Consider the following 16906-nt stretch of genomic DNA (forward strand, 5'->3'; position numbering starts at 1 on the left):
CCGTGCGACGTGGCCGGACAGCCGGTGCCGTCGTGGAACTCCGGACCTCAATTATGCCACATCGTGGCTCTTTATTGCACAATAGTAACCGTGGCACGCCTAGGCTTACCATTTCAGAACCGCTGCACCGGTGGACGCCACGACTGAGCCACTAGTGACCTTCCTTCTCTCCAGCCGCCAGCACGCCATGCCAAAATTAGGAGCCACTGCCCTTGGAATCTATAAATTGAGCATACCACTAGCTCTGTTAGGTAATCACGAAGCCAGAGCACCTGTTCCTGCCTCTGATTAATCACCATAGCTCTCTAATTTCTCTTTTCCCCCAAATCGGATTTCCGCGCTTCCGTGAACGCCGCGTCGTGGCCAGCCTCCTGCAGGTCCGATCACGCCCTCCTCGCTCTTGTTTTAGCACTCTTGTGTGCTCTTGATGCTTCTAGACCCGGCCAATTGATCTAGAACATGTAGGATCACCGGGAACGCCTCAGTTCATCCGTAGTTCGCGCTATCACCGTGGACAGGGAGATTAGGAGCTAGAACTTTGCAATTGATTGGGGGGTAATGGTCGTTAGGGGTTGAATTAGGTGTCAGCCATACCTGAGTGCTAGTCGTTGCATTATCCGGCCGGTACAGGCTGGCCGGAGCCACTGCTCCGTCGTCCACGGTCGGGGACCTCACCCTGCGAAGGAATAGAAAGGGAAGGGCCTATCTGCGAATGTCAGTGACAGAGAAATAGTGCTACAGACTTTTTATGGTTTTTTCAAATCGCCAGGGTCCTCTGTGCAAACCTGACACCGCGGGCGCGCTTTCGCCTGTGCGTGGGCCGACTTCGGCTAGTTTCAGCCCATCACTATTCATCGTTTTCCTTTTTTCTTTTTCTACCAGACTTAGGAAGTTCATAGGAAATTATGAAAAAATGATAAAAATATGAGACCAATTTTGTTGGACTCCTAAATTCATGTAGTATTTAATAAAAATAATTCCAAGAATTTTAGTCCAAACTAGGAATTATGTAGTATTTAAGAAGGCTAAAACCTAGTCTCTTGGAATTTTAGAAATTATTTAATAACTCCAAAAATCACAAAACTTTTTGGATAAACTTAATATGGTATTTAGATCCCATGAGTGAAGTTTGACTTGTTTTGGACATTGTTTGATTTCCAAACCCAAAACCCTAGTCTTCTAGGTAGGATCTGCCTTATGAAAATGAAGTACTGACTCCGAAGACCCTAGTTTCCCTGATAAATCGTGAAGCAAAGTTGTATTCAAGATACAACTTGATGTACCTCTACTATCATTGCATATTCATAAGCATCACATGAGCATTCATGGTTATATATGGTTATGTATAGAAAACAAAGAAGTGACTGTTGAAGAAGAGGAGACTACTCCATCAACAGAAAATCCACCTGCCGGGAACTGTTTTTATTTTGATATATGTGGAACAGAGCCCGACTCTCCTACAACACAAGGCAAGCCCCGGTGCATTTGCCACCTCCTTGTTGTTTTAAATCTTTATCACCTTATATGATGCATTAGGTAATAGGAGTTGTGTGCTAAACCAACTGCTGCATTTCCTTCCTTAGAACTGTTTACCATTCCTTGATTACCTGTTTTATTAAAAGGTTTTCTGATGCTTAGTTCTGCTTTAGAAATACAAATGTTTTGTTTTAAAACAAAAGGTGATGCTTCACAGTGGATGGGATGTTTTCAAAAATAAAACTTGATGGTGGATCCATCATGGCCTTGATGGGTTCAACATTGGAAAATATGTACCTCTGCTAGGTACCAAACTTTGGGTTGAAATGATAAAGCTGAGACCGGACGGGTGACTTGCACGAGAAGAGAGTCTCGGTGTAGTGTCTCTGTCTGAGTCGATTAAGGACCGTGTCGATGTAGGCTTGATGATTGAGGACCTTTTAAATGGTCACATGTCTCATCATGGGTAAGCTTTGCCTCGGGCAGACTAATACCAGAAAGGCCAACACACAATGGGAGTGGAGAGATGGTGAGAATAGCTTGTACCCTCCATGGCAAGAGGCTGAACGGTGGTGTATCTGTGCTCTCGGTTGGCGTGAACCCGGTCTGGTCTTAAGAAACCCGGTGGTGGGTTGACATATGCAAGGGTTAAGTGCTACATATGTCGTGTGATTGGAGATCCTCAGCTGGGTATTAATCGATTCGGATCGCCGTTACTTCTTGGACATGAAGACTTGGTCACTGCCCTACACGTAGCATTCCAGTGAATCGGAAAGGGATGATAAAAGACGGCTAGTATAGGCCAAGTGCTTGAGCTAGGGTAGAAAGAACTCTAGATTCAAGTAATGACTTAACTTGCTAATAAAAACTGGATTTTTAAGGATCCACTATTAGTAAGCATTTCTGCAAAACAGAGTCTTTGATACTTGATCAGCCTTACCTTGACTCCCTCAAACCAGTATATCCTTGAGACTCTTTTCTTTTGATGGGTAAGACTTGCGAAAGTACACTCCGTACTCAGGGTTTTCAAACCCATGTTGTTGTAGGTGAGGAAACAACAGACTTTTGCTGTTTTTGCTCTAAGGTGGTGCCCAAAGAAGAACCTCAGCAGTGAAGCTGTAGTAGAGGTTTTTGCCTCCCAAGTCTGTAATAATATTACTCTATGCACTCTTATAACCTGGTAATGTAATAATTACACTCTCTATATATTTTGATGAATGTAAATTAAGTTATTGTAATTCGCATCCGCTTATTCGTTCCTCCGATGTGTTGTAATATCTACATGACAGGTGAAACGCTCTTGGGCGAGGAAATAAGGATACAGATACCGAACTTGTCGAGTGATTATGTGCATCTACAGGGTTATCCAAGGTCCGTTGGACAAGGACAACTGTAGGTGGGCCTAATAACTTGGGAGGTTCCATCACAGCCCAGGGAAGACCTATTCCCACCCCCAAAAACCCGAGAGCGCAGAGTTGAGAATTGGAATTTTAGCTGGCACACCGGACTGTCTGGTGTGCACCGAACAGTGACTGTTCACTGTCTGGTGTGCCATCTGCCCAATGGCTAGCTGTCGAAACTAGCCATTGGAGGTTATCGTTGGAGCACCGGCGGCGCACCGGACTGTCCGGTGCACCCATGCGCAGCCAAGTTCTGGCAACGACTAGTTGGTGGCTGAGGGCTATTTATACCCCCTCCACCCACCATATTGATTTTCTTGCTGCCCACATTTACTCCTACACATTGCTAGAGCATTGCAAGCACCACAAAGCTTAGTGAGGTAATTAGAAAATTTTAATCCCACATTTGAACCTCATTAGTGCTAGCCAGAGCCACCTAGAGCACACACCGCATGCATTAGGCTTCTCTTGGTCAAGTGAAAGTCTACGACTTGTTACTCTTGGTGATCGGCATCACCTAGACGGCTTGGTGGTGTTGGGAGCTCAGTGATCACCTTGGAGGACTTGTTGGTGACCCAGCTCGTGATTGTACGCGGTCGTGAGAGATCCACCACGCCGGAGTGGCAAAGGATCATCTCATAGTGAGCACTTGGTTCTTGCAAGGACCAAGGGGAGCGATACCCTTGCGCGAGTGCTCCAACGAGGACTAGGGGAGAGTGCCGACTCTTCGATACCTCGAGAAAAATTGGAGGAGTCTTCTAAAATTTGCTTTACATTCCGCATTTAATTCAAGCACTTTATCTTGTGCATTTGTTTAGCAAGTAGTTGAAGTATTGTCTTAGCATTGTTGAATTTCTAGTATTATTCTCTTATTGCTAGTTGTTGGGGTGAAGTTGGGCTCTTGCTTAGGGTTTAATTATTGTTGATTTTTAGAAAAGCCTAATTCACCCCCCTCTTGGGCATCGTGATCCTTTCACCACGGGTATCCATACCCACGGGTCTAACTGCCATCCCTAATCACAGAGCAGAGCACACAGACGCAAGGATTTATCCCGTGGTTCGGCCAAGCCTGAAATGCTTACCTAGTCCACGTTGGAGTTAGCAACACCTTGGCTCAGAGTATCTTACTCCATCCTCCGTTTGCTCAGATCTGTCAATACGATAGACAGAGCCTTCCACTATGATGGGGTTGGTTACAATGGTGTTGCGGCTGTTTACAATCTTCTCGACAACACTTTGATAAAGTAACACCTTCGCTTGCTCAAGATCTCTCCCACTCTAACTTGCAATAGCACCTATCTACCCTCTCTTGGCTTATAGTAGCATCAGCACACAAACCAGAGAGAAATACACGGGGGAGATGGGAATGATTTGCAATGAGTCTACAAAGTATTGCTACACTTAGGAGCCTTAGTGTTAAGAATATGAGTGCCTATGGGGTGTCGTTGCCCCTTCCATTTAGAAGTTGCTACAAAATCTGCATTGTTCGCATGGCACCAAATTGTTCGGTGCACCACTGTAGCAACGATCATTGAATCCTTGATTGACACCTTTCCTTTCTGGGGGGGCACCGGACCGTTCAGTGACAGCACTGGACCATCCGATGACCCAATCAAATTGTTGGTCGTCGAACAAAAAAATGAAGTAGCTGTTGGAGAGCACACCGGACTGTCCAATGAATGCTCTGGATGGTCTGAGAATTTTATAAAAATTCCCTAGACCGAAGCACTCAGACGTACTCACCAGGCTGGCTATCGCTTCACCGGACTGTCCAACGTACCACTGGACTGTCCGGTGATGGCATTGGACTGTACAGTGCTTCCCAGATCAGCCCAAGCAACTTTTTAGCTTTTCTTGGTAGCTTACCTGAAAGTCGCCTAGAGGGGGGTGAATAGGCGAAACCTGTAAATTATAAACTTTGAACATGAACTTCACCCGGGGTTAGGATTAGAAACAAGTAATTATGAATACGGAGTGCAGAAGATAGTTCTTCTTGCTATGAGTTGCTCAATCAATGCGGATAACTTTGGGAGCTAACTCAAAGGGTTGTGAGCAAGAGAACTTTTAGAGAGGGGGAGAGGAAGAACCAAATCACGTAAAGATCATCACAAATGAACACGACGATTTGTTTCTCGAGGTTCGGTTCCGATGAACCTACTCCCCGTTGAGGAGGCCACGAAGGTCGGGTCTTTTTCAACTCTTTCCCTCTCTCAATTGGTCACTTAGACTGGTTGAGTGCTTCTTCTTAATCTCAAGGGTCACAAAGACCCCGCAAGGATCACCACACACTTAGGTGTCTCTTGCTAGCTTTACAAGTCACTAGAGAGTTTAGAAGAAGATGAAGAAAGCACAACCAAGCAACAAATGAAGCACAAATCTCACTCTCTCAAGTCACTAATCACTATTGATCACTTGTCTTAATTGTGGCACTTGGAGAGGATTGGAAGCTTTGAATGTGTCTTTAGAATGAATTCTTTGCTCTTGTATTGAGTGTGGAGAGTAGAAAGCTTGGATGCTTTGAATGGTGGTGGTTGGGGGTATTTATAGCCCCAACCACAATTCTAGCCGTTGGTCATAGCTTTCTGTCGACGGGCGCACCGGACAGGGCACTATTCACTGACCGGTGCCTACCACGTTAGTCGCTCATTGGAGTCGACCGTTGGATTCGCCTGCCCTTGTGGCACACTAGACAGTTAGGTGGCACACCGGACAGTCCGGTACGACCTGATCGTCGCTGACTATTTCTAACTTCTAACGTTTCTGACCTGGTCGCAGTCGCTTGGCAGTTGACCATTGGCAAAGATGACCATTGGCCGTGGGCTCACCGGACAATCCAGTGAATTTTAGCCGCGGAGCGCTGAGTTTTCCCGAGAGCAGCCTATTCGTCGGGCGTGTCGTACACTGTTCGGTGCACCACAGGCTGGTGCAAGTCTGATTCACTCCATATTTATAGAATTGGCCAAGGGTCCATTTTCCTTATAGATGTATATGAACTTTATGCACCTGAGAAAAGATCAACTAGACAAACTAGTTAGTCCATAAGATTTGTGATGGTCGTCAAACACCAAAATCAATTATAGGACATGGTTGAGGCCATTTCCCTTTCATTACCTATGACTTAGACAAACATAGTTAGCACTTAATCCAATTGACTAAGTGTAGGAAACATAGCTCTTTTCAAATTTTCTCCAACTTCTCTGTTTCACCTCAAACAGTGCTCCAAATGACACTTTCTCTACAAACATGGTTAGAGAGCAAAACCAAAGTTCCATATGCATAGTAGAAGGTGTATGCAACAAATTTGAACACTCAAACTTGCATACTTAACCTTGTTCATTGTTTTGCCCCTTTATGGCCTGTTTGAGTTTGGTGTTGGACTCCAATTCTAAGTCTCCATGACTTGATATAGATTGCCATATATGAGCTCCAACACCATGCAAAAGTCACACAAAATATATTCAAACATAGAAACAACCCAAAACTAAAGGTCAAATGAACTCAACTTATTTGGGTTTCTTACAGGTTCTGGCTTTAACAATACTCCTTCTAGTGACCTTATTCTATAACTTGAGCTTGATCTTGAGCCATATGACTTACACCACATAACCATAGGTGTTACCTCATTGGTTGTAAGTCACGTCCTTAGGTATGCACCATAACTCTTCTCAACTCAATCAACCTTGACCTAGCAAGTCTTCTTTTTTACCCCCGACTTTGGGTTCCTCGACCTCCTTGGCCTTCTCCTATGCATTCAGTACCTCGAAGCTCTTCTTGCCTCCATCATTGGCATGATCAGTTGTCTCCAAGATATCATCACTGAGTTTCACAAAAGCAATGTTCTCCTTTACTTGCGATGTCCACATCCATGATCAACTTAGCCTTTGGACCATCACACTTAAACACTTGTGTTGAACTCTACAAGCTTTGTTCTACGCACCCATTCAACAATTAGCACACCTGTTAGTCCACTAATTGGGTTGTCATCCAAACCACCAAAACCCACAAGAGAGCTTTCAATCTCCCTTTTTGGTGATTGATGGCAACACAATTAAAGCTTACACAATATTAAGATTTAAAGGACAATTTTGAATTCTTAGCTATAGAATGCCCCCTGAGTATGTGCTTATATGAAATTATCAATTTTGGTCTCATATGCCAAATAGCACATACTTAGGCTAAGTGTGAAGCATTACTACAACTTAGCATCCGTGGGGTGCATTATGTTAGGAATTGAACCATGATTCAAATGACACACAAATGCACATAATCAGAGTTAAGCACCAAATAACTAGATACAACACAGGATAGCAACCTATCACTATTCACCATAACGATACCAATTAAAGCATCATGAAAATAGACAACACATGAATATTTATCACAAGATAAACATCAAGCACAATAGATACTAATTGATCTACACACCAAAAACAGCTAAAGACGATGCTACACTAGATGATATCAAAAGAAGGATTAAGCATCGTTTAGCAACAAAAGCACCATATATGCATTACCAACACTACCAAAGCATTCTCCCCCTTAAGATCAAAAGGAACTCAAGGAAACCCCACCTTAACCAAGGTGAGTTCATCCTCATCACAAGGTTGAGCTTTGAGCCCTTTAGCACATAAAACACCTTCACCCTTAAGATAAGCTTTCCTCTCAGGTCGAGGTAAGCGTTAATGCACACTTTTTCCCACTTTGATATCAAACACCAAAACCATATTACAAACAAGAATGTAGGATGATGCCAAGGTACAGTAGAGTATGAATTAGGGAAAATGCAACACACTAACATTATTTCCCCTTACTCATTAAACAAATGCAACACAAGCATCAGAGGAAATCAAGGTACAAATAATTGTAATATGAAAGTCAATACCCTCTTTTGTACCTTTATCATATGATGGTGACCTTTCCATCTAATTTGGCATAGTTCCCTTCGTCATCAATTTTGGGTTTCCCACTTGAAAGCTTTATCTCTAGGGAGCTCCTCCACACTTGTGCCTAATCCTATATACTGATCTTTTCTTGTTACTAAGACACCATACTTAGAACAAGTTATAGCATTATGACACACGAGAAAACTTATATTCTAGTGTCACCAAAAGATACCAATTGAATACACTACCAAGGTTACCAATTGAAAAATTACCACTATATAAGTGAAACACTAACATGCACCTAACAATCTAGTTAAACAACACAACTCCATGAGGCCCAAACCACCAAACCCATCGTGAGTACCGCACCGCGTGCGCGTCCTCCATGAACAGATGTGTGTCCCACCGGTCCACGACCACACCGACAACACGGTCTACCCCACCATGTCCTTGCGTGAGTGCGTGTTCTAGGTGTTAGCCACCACAGCTGGTCACCCGTCTGCTCCGATCCATCAGTCAAGACCTAGCACTCATCCTTTGCTGCTCCCGGTCCATCAGCACGAGCCCGCATGACCTTTACCTCAGTCATCGACCACCGTCTCTGTGCTCCACATCTACACACCATAAGCTAACCAACATGGTTGCAAAAGCATAATCTCACACTCTGTTCAGTCCACCGACTACCCTAGAGTGCTACCTGTTGACAATCACTCATCATCAACCCGAACCATAAGGGACAAGCCAACCTTGTGTTCACAAACACAGAAGAGAGGAAGAGGGAGGAGATATATTATTCAGGTAGAGTAATATCCAGTTTTTCCATTCCCCTCTCCCAAGGCACTCGTGACGAGAAATACTCAGTCACCCCACACACTCACCAGCCACTCACAAGCCACGCCCATACGATTTACAAGGCCCATCACACCCATTCAGGACTAGAGATACGCGTATTCGCGCGACACACATGTTGGACGCGAGTCGGCTGCTGCTCTTCGTTCTGCATCTTGCCCTGTAGCTCCTCCGGCAATACACCACTCGTACGCGCTGCAGGCCGAGGACAACTTCCGCCTATCCTCGTGGTGGAATGGTTCACAACTTCGTGTGTGAGGAGCGGGTCGGCGAGATGGAGATCTGTATGGGGACAACTAGCTGGTTCGTAGCTCGCACGCGCGTTCAATGAGACGAGTCGACATTTCTATGAGGTGCACGAGCAAGTCAATTCTAGCCACCGTCGTTGCTGTAGGAAGGAGATAAGTTCCAAACCTCTTTTCACTACACAATTGCGACCTTGTAGTTGTATGTTGTGTGTTGCTCGCTTGGTTGGATGCAACGTAGATCATGATTCAAAATTAAGGATTTTATCCACACCTATATGGTTCTCTGGGGATCAGGAATGCAAAGATACGCACCGACTATCAACTGTGAGGAGCACCGATAAAATTAAGGATTTTGTCGTTTCAAGTAATGTTGATGTCAACGAAGTTCAAGGGCAGGATTCTTATCCTGCTCATGATCGTGGGCAGCGGCAAAATGGACATTTTAATTGAAAAGGGCTTTTTTTTAAGTATTCTATTGGTAGACATTTTTCATATACTTACTACTCCATAAATTGAAATGGTTTGGATATGTGCTGTACCGAGAAGGATATCTTGGACACTATTGATCTTAATACCGTTCTTGATGATTTTGCATCAAGAAATGACCAAAGAAACATCTTTTTATAAGCAGCAATGGATGTGATGGAGTTATATTCTTTATTAAGGGCTAGTTTGGTAACTACATTTTTCCAAGGGATCTATATTTTCCTAAGAGAAAATGAACTAATTTTACTTGTGAAAATGAAAATCTCATAGAAAATTGGGGTTTTCAAACTAGCCCTAAGGTAATTATGTTAGCTCCTAGGTACAGGCATATCGAAGACTCCCTCGCTGCCGCAGTTGAGCGGCGGCAATCGCGTGTGAGTCGATCACGCAGGAGCTACTCCCCTTTGGCGTATGGTAAGTCTTGTCCCCCTGTTACCCTCCGTGCCTCTGGGGGGACTCCTCATTTGACTGTCTTTTTTGGTAGCAACGTCTCTTGTCCCGGTCGTCGGCTCAGATCAGGACATTGTTGGTCAAGTTGTTCTGTTGTGTTTGGCTATCCTGCATGTCGATCAGGAAGAGGAACCCAAGGGCGTTTAGAAAAGCCACAACCGCAGCCAGAAAAAGCTGCAGCTGAACGATGTCATTATAAAACAGGTCCGCAGCAACCGGGACGCATCAAGAATTATTTTCTGTCTTCGTGGCATAAACCATAGTAGGAAAATTGTATTGTGAGCGAACTGTTGGATCCAGGTCAATATAAAACAGCTCCGCTGAGAACCGCCACATCCGGATCAATACAAACAGGTCTGCACCGCATTTAATTATCTTATTGAACTTCTAATTTCCGAGTGTATCCGGATCAATACATAATTTCACTTTATTTTTTACATAAAGCGCAAATATAAGACTTACCAAAAGGAGGTCTTGCACCCTTGTATCATTTGCCCTCTCAGTAAGAGATAATAAACATTGAATGGTTTCAATGGTATTTTTGTTGTCTCTCTGAAGGATCAAATAATTGTTGGAGCTTTGGTGGTTGAATACATTAATATTGAAATGAAAACAAATGTAAATTAGAATCGTCTGACAAAGCTAAGAGATGTTCATGCTTTGAGAACTTTTTTCAGATCACGACCGCAGAAGTAGCTTTCCAAGACTCAGTGAAGGTTGCCACAATTCCACAAATAAATGGCATGCATCCTCATGGCCATCGTCGCCGCCATAAACATGGACAGCTCAATTCTCCGCTCCATCAATTTAGAAACGAGCAAGCAAGCAGTCGACCGCTCACCCCCATACGCACCAATCTGACTCCCAAGCTCCGTTCGCATCAGTACCGCCAACACTCCACCTGCAACTATGAATCGAGACCTCCCCGGCCTAAGTAGATCGATTGATCGTCAGAGTCAGAGAGTTGGTGGTACGAGTACCTTAACTACCATGGAACGATGGGGCGCGATGTAGAGAGGATAGCGCCTCCCTAACCGGAACGGCACCCACGCCATGCCGCTCGACTACAGCCTCCTCGTCACCGGTGCTATAGAGAGGGGGCCCATGGTCGTAGCCACCGACCAGCATGTATCTGCATCCTCGTCTGACCTCGACGTGTACGCCAGCACCAGACTGACGACACGGGTCTCTGAAGAGCCCGCAACCTCGGGAGATCCGAGCCCTGTTGCTGGTGGTGGTAATCATTTTCGCTGCGCTGATGCGGAGAGCCAGAGGCCAGAAATTTATAGCGACGATGGTCGTGGCAAGCACACTATCGAAGGTTGCGGCGTGGCAAGTCACTCGACGCGGAGTTCACGGGGCCGCATCGCTCGGCAAGAAGTTTGTGGGCACTTATCCTCACGACGTGCTCTGAGGTTGCGATAGTAGGCGGAGGAAGGCACGTGACGTGCGGAGGCAGTTTCTACGTGTGGCGCGCGCGAGTTCATTTTAGAGATGCGGGAAAGCACAGTGATGTACGACAGTCATGGGAGAGACAATGCATGGAAATCAGGACACACGAAACACTCATATTATAGTAGTAGAGAAGAGATTATATGAGTGCAGGTTGATTCTAATAAATGTAGGGTTTTTTGGAGAAAAAAATATGGACACGAGACGACCGTTAAAACTGATGCTTTAATACAGTAGAGACTAGGAAATATCTCGAATGCACACGCCTGTGTTAAAAATGCAAGGCCTGAGAAGAGAAGAGAGAGAATACTTAACGAAGTCCTAAAAGATTTTTTTGTGTGTTACAGGACAGCTTGGTTGCTTTCTGGACTTCAGGTGGGCCATAGAACCAGGCCCATGGTTAATACGGGCCGTAAATAGGCAGGGACCCGGTCTCTGCGCTTCGGCCGCTGTGACTAAGCCGAGCCGGGATTGGGTCAGTAGTTGGTCTCTCGAACTGCTGAGACCCTTTTTGAAGCAAGCCCAATGTGACTTTCATCTAGTGTCTTTGTCAAGAAAAGATTAGCGGCCGAAGTGTGCAATTTTTTTAGAAAAAAAAGAATATGCTAGGGTTTGAAGAGAATTGGCTGATATATATGGACCAACCCACCAAATGGACCCCTACATATTTTTGCACTCTGTTTTTAACCAGAGTTGACGTTTTTCATTCTATTTCCACATATTTTCTTCCTGGCCCCTGCTCCTCATATTATGTTCCTAAGAGAAGAAATTTGTCTATTTCTTGTTTTCAGATCTCAAAAAAGGGAGGGAAATAGAGAGGGACTCTTCAACAGAAATCGAAAAGAGATATTGTTTCTTTGAAAATGGTAAGATCTTTTAGCGTAAGGGACTAAGGGAGTCATCCCATACCAAATTAACTTTGGTCCTACTTCCCCTCTTTTAATTTTTTTTGTACTAATTCGGGTTCTCTTCTCTTAAAGTTGAAGAGAACAAGTTGAAAACATGGTCTTCTTCGTTGGACACCTGCTTGACTTACATTGTCTTCCTCGTCGTCACCCCTATCAGTGATAGTAAAAAAATAAGAGCAATTTAAGACAGGCAGTTTTTGAACGTAAAAAAAACCCAAATTCTAGTCGAATGAACAAGTAGCTATTAAGCCAAACCTTCTACATACTTAAAGACATCGAACAAGCATGTTGAGGCCAAACACGCGGAAGGAGGAGGCTCGGCTCGGCCACTCAATGAGCTCAAGAAGAAGGCTCGACTCGACTCGACTCGACTCGACTCGTGAGCTGTACATTGATAAATAATATTGCACTAGATGAGTATTGTGTGTTGCAATAAAAATATATAATACCACGATAACTTATATACAAGTGTATGTTATAATGTTATGAGAAAATGTTTCATAATTCATTTGTGATCCTAGCCATATATCAATTTATTATTTTAATCTAGCTATTTCACCACTATATTATAATCATCAGTACCATGCAAACTTCTATATATGATTTTAATAATATCGTATCAATTACATCATTTAAATGCTAACATTATCACAATAAATCACCCTAAGGGGTAGTGGGGAAAGCGACTGCTTTCCAAGGATCACTTCGCCAGTCGATCCATTAATTCAGCGATAGCCACTCACCTTGGCACAACACATAGACTCCGATCCTTATAACCTACAGATACAAACATAGAAAAGTTGGCATCTATATCATGATCTCATTACAATTTCTTACATGGCATGATGGCTTCTACAAAGAAAGGATAAATTAAGCATGCTTGAACAATAGTTCAGCTCACCTTCTCTACATCATTTACACGAATACCCAAGCATGACACAACGATGATGGCCATCTTCTGCATCCTAGAACATGGCCGCGGCGGCGGGTCGACGTCTGCATGGATAGCGACTTCTATGGCCCTCCTCTACATCTCGCGGTTGCCATGAGCCCATGAGGCGGCGCTGGAGGCCACAGCCTCCGGTGAGCGGCTCCCATGCGGAGTCCAAGTGGGCGGTGGATCTGCCTCTTGGCAGGAGGAGGAAAGGGTATGTCCATATGCGCTGAAAGGGATGAGGTATAGGCAGATGAGAAGGGCAAAGGGGATGGGGGAAGAAACCATCGATGAGGTTGACATACTCGCAGCGGACGCTCTCGGTCCAACACCTAGGCTCGATGGTGGCGAGGACGAGGTGGTCTGTAAAATGAGGGTTTAAGATGATTAATGTGTCATACTCGCAGCGGATACTCTAGGATTAGAGTGTTTTGGAGGGATTGGAGAGGGTGTAAATCCCCAATAGATCAAATACTCTCTCAATACATCTTAATCCACTTCAATCTCACTCATTACTAGAGTATCCAAACTAGGCCTAAAATGAAATGAGGGTTTAAGATGATTAATGTGGTAATGGTGGGGCATGTTCTCTACTAAACACATATTAAACAAAAGTATCAATGCTGGGTTTTCTTTGTGTGCTCACCTAGTTAGAAAGTTAACCCTGGAGTTTGAGTCTAGTTAAATTTGAAATTTGAATTTGAGAAGTTAAATAGGAAAACAAAATAGGAAAGATAAAAGAAAAGAGAAAAGGGGAAGCACTCCTCGGCCGCATGGGCTGAATTCTCCCCAGCCCACCTAAGCACCCCGCGCGCGGCCCAGGTTGCTCGCAGGGATCAGGGTGCCGACAGGGATGCCTTACCTGTCAGCTGACACCTCCATGCCGCAAGCTGTCGCTACCGCACGGGCCCACTGCTCGGACTCAGACCACGTGCCACTGTGCTACCGTCACCAACACCGCCATGTGGGGCCCTGCACCACTGTGCTTCTTCCTGATCGCAACAGACCCGAGCGATCTGCGAGCTGCCGCAACAACCGCGCCAAGACCCTACTGGTGCCTAAAAATCCCAAGGCACCGACCCCTGCGGCTATTCACAGGCACTCCTTTCGCCTCATAGAGAGTAATCACCATGGGGAGAGAAGGTAGAAGGGAGTAGAGGTCTAGGGCGTTGCCGACGTCGTCTTCTGCCATCACGTCATCCAGTGCTCGTGTGGAGGTCCTGGGGAACCAACGTGCCGTAAGGGACCTGGGCGAACCTCTCTCGTGCAAGGATTCGGCCGGGCTCGCCGGGAATTTCTCACTGACGCAAGCCACTGCCGTGGATCGAGCTCTGCTGTGGCCGGAGCGCTACGCGACAGACCCTCTGGTAAGGACCCTTTTGCCGAGTTCGTCATTGTCTCCGCATCTCGTAGTAGCTGGCGGATTTGGCGCTGGTGCTCTCTTGCGCCAGATCGATGTTCTTTGGCGAGGATCCGCCGCGGCCAGGGCGGCGCCGCTGAGCTCCGCCGTCGGGATTGGGTAGAAGAGCCCTGGCCATTGATCCTAGGCTGGACGGCTCAGATTAAAATGGGTGTATCATTTTGGCTTTGGCAACTTGGATCATACGATCCAAATCTTGCGCGTAGGATTCGATGACATGCACTTTAATCTAGGCTCGCTAGATCTGGTATGGACGGCTGCGATTAGAGTCAGGGTTACCAGCATCATGGTTGTGCAAGGGTCGTTAGATCAAGATCTTGCGACCCTGATTGAACCATACCCCTTCGTGGAACCCGTTTTATAAAAGAGCCCCTGCCCTTTTTACATATCAACCCGTCATCCCCTGTGTGTTGAGAGCATAGCAGATAGGTCCTAATTTCAGAATCTTTTTTAATTCATAATTAATTCATTTTGATCCATTCAAGTTGCATTAAACTCATAATGATATTTTATCATCCAGTAACCTTATTTTAGTATGAAATATATGGTTAAAATCATGCACTTAGTTTGTTTATGTCCAACACCTAAACCTTCAGAAAATCATAACTCTTTAACCGTAACTCTGAATTTAGTGGTTCTCGAACCTACGATCTCGTTACGATACGTGGAACATTATTATACAGTATGTTCTTATGTTTGGTGTGATGTTAATTTCTCCTACACTATGTATGTTTGTATTGTTGCGAGTAGACGAGCAAGCAACCGAGGTTCCCGGTACTCAATAGGTGAAAATACTGAGCGAGAGCTCGTTGAAGGCAAGTTGTGTCCTTGACCATTTCTCTTTACCCAATAATGTTCTTATTAATCATTATGATCTGCGTAAGTTAATTTTGATGGGACCCAAAAGGTCACCCTAGTTTGGTCATCTTTATACCTTGTTTACCACTGAACTTTTGGGTAGTATATGCTATTGCTTTTATGTGGTTTTGGGTGTTAAGATACACATTATTCATGATTATGCTTTTTATTGCCAATGAGTTATTTATTGTTCATGACAAGATCACTATGTTAATTGGAACATGGAGCGACTACACAGGAAAAACAGTGCTACCACAAGGGTGGTATGGGACGCTGTCGGCGTTTCGACCCCGGGGGGTCCCTGGACTGACGAGTAAAATTGTCGCTGCGTGTCCCAGCCCAGATGGGTTGGCGCGAGATGGAACACAAGGGGGAAAACCGCGGCTCGTGTTATCCTGCGCCAGGGGGGGATGCGCTTGCAGTAGGGGTTACAAGCGTTCGCGCGCGAGAGAGAGAGAGAGAGAGAGAGAGAGAGAGAGAGAGAGAGAGAGAGAGAGAGAGAGAGAGAGCCTGTTCGTCAGCCCGTCCTCCCGCGCGACGACCCTCCCGCATGAGGGCTGAAAGTCGCCTAGAGGGGGGGTGAATAGGGCGAAACTGAAATTTACAAACTTAATCACAACTACAAGCCGGGTTAGCGTTAGAAATATAATCGAGTCCGAGAGAGAGGGTTCAAAACAAATCGCAAGCGAATAAAGAGTGTGACACGCGGATTTGTTTTACCGAGGTTCGGTTCTCGCAAACCTACTCCCCGTTGAGGTGGTCACAAAGACTGGGTCTCTTTCAACCCTTTTCCTCTCTCAAACGGTCCCTCGAACCGAGTGAGCTTCTCTTCTCAAATCAATTGGGAACCAAACTTCCCGCAAGGACCACCACACAATTGGTGTCTCTTGCCTTGTTTACAATTGAGATGATCGCAAGAACGAATGAGAAAAAGAAGCAATCCAAGCGCAAGAGCTCAAAAGAACACAACAAATCTCTCTCACTTAACACTAAAGCTTTTGTGGAATTGGGAGAGGATTTGATCACTTGGGTGTGTCTAGAATTGAATGCTAGAGCTCTTGTAAGTAGTTGGAAGGTGGAAAACTTGGATGATTTGAATGTGGGGTGGTTGGGGGTATTTATAGCCCCAACCACCAAACTAGCCGTTTGGTGGAGGCTGCTGTCGCATGGCGCACCAGACAGTCCGGTGCGCCACCGGACACTGTCCGGTGCGCTAGCCACGTCACCAGGCCGTTGGGTTCCGACCGTTGGAGCTCTGACTTGTGGGCCCGCTTGGCTGTCCGGTGGCGCACCGGACAAGTCCTGTAGACTGTCCGGTGTGCCACCCGCGCGTGCACTGCTTCTCTACGCGCGCAGGCGCGCATTTAATGCGTTGCAGTCGACCGTTGGCGCGAAGTAGTCGTTGCTCCGTTGGCTCACCGGACAGTCCGGTGTGCACCGGACATGTCCGGTGAATTATAGTGGAGCGGATTCCCGAAGCTGGAGAGTTCAGAGTTGCTCTTTCTTGGGGCACCGGACAGTCCGGTGAATTATAGCGGAGCG

At 45.4% G+C, this 16906-nt stretch overlaps 1 long non-coding RNA gene across 1 annotated transcript in view; it reads left to right on the forward strand.

The window, feature by feature from the left end:
* Window positions 1-14033: 14033 nt before the first annotated feature.
* Window positions 14034-16906, forward strand: part of LOC103629201 (uncharacterized) — a 29440-nt gene continuing 26567 nt past the window's right edge. Inside the window, exon 1 of the long non-coding RNA XR_002262949.3 lies at window positions 14034-14453. This is a non-coding gene — a long non-coding RNA (uncharacterized lncRNA). The remainder of the gene's footprint in view (window positions 14454-16906) is intronic.

This window comes from Zea mays, chromosome 6 (genome assembly GCF_902167145.1).
Source record: "Zea mays cultivar B73 chromosome 6, Zm-B73-REFERENCE-NAM-5.0, whole genome shotgun sequence".
Classification (NCBI taxonomy): domain Eukaryota; kingdom Viridiplantae; phylum Streptophyta; class Magnoliopsida; order Poales; family Poaceae; genus Zea; species Zea mays.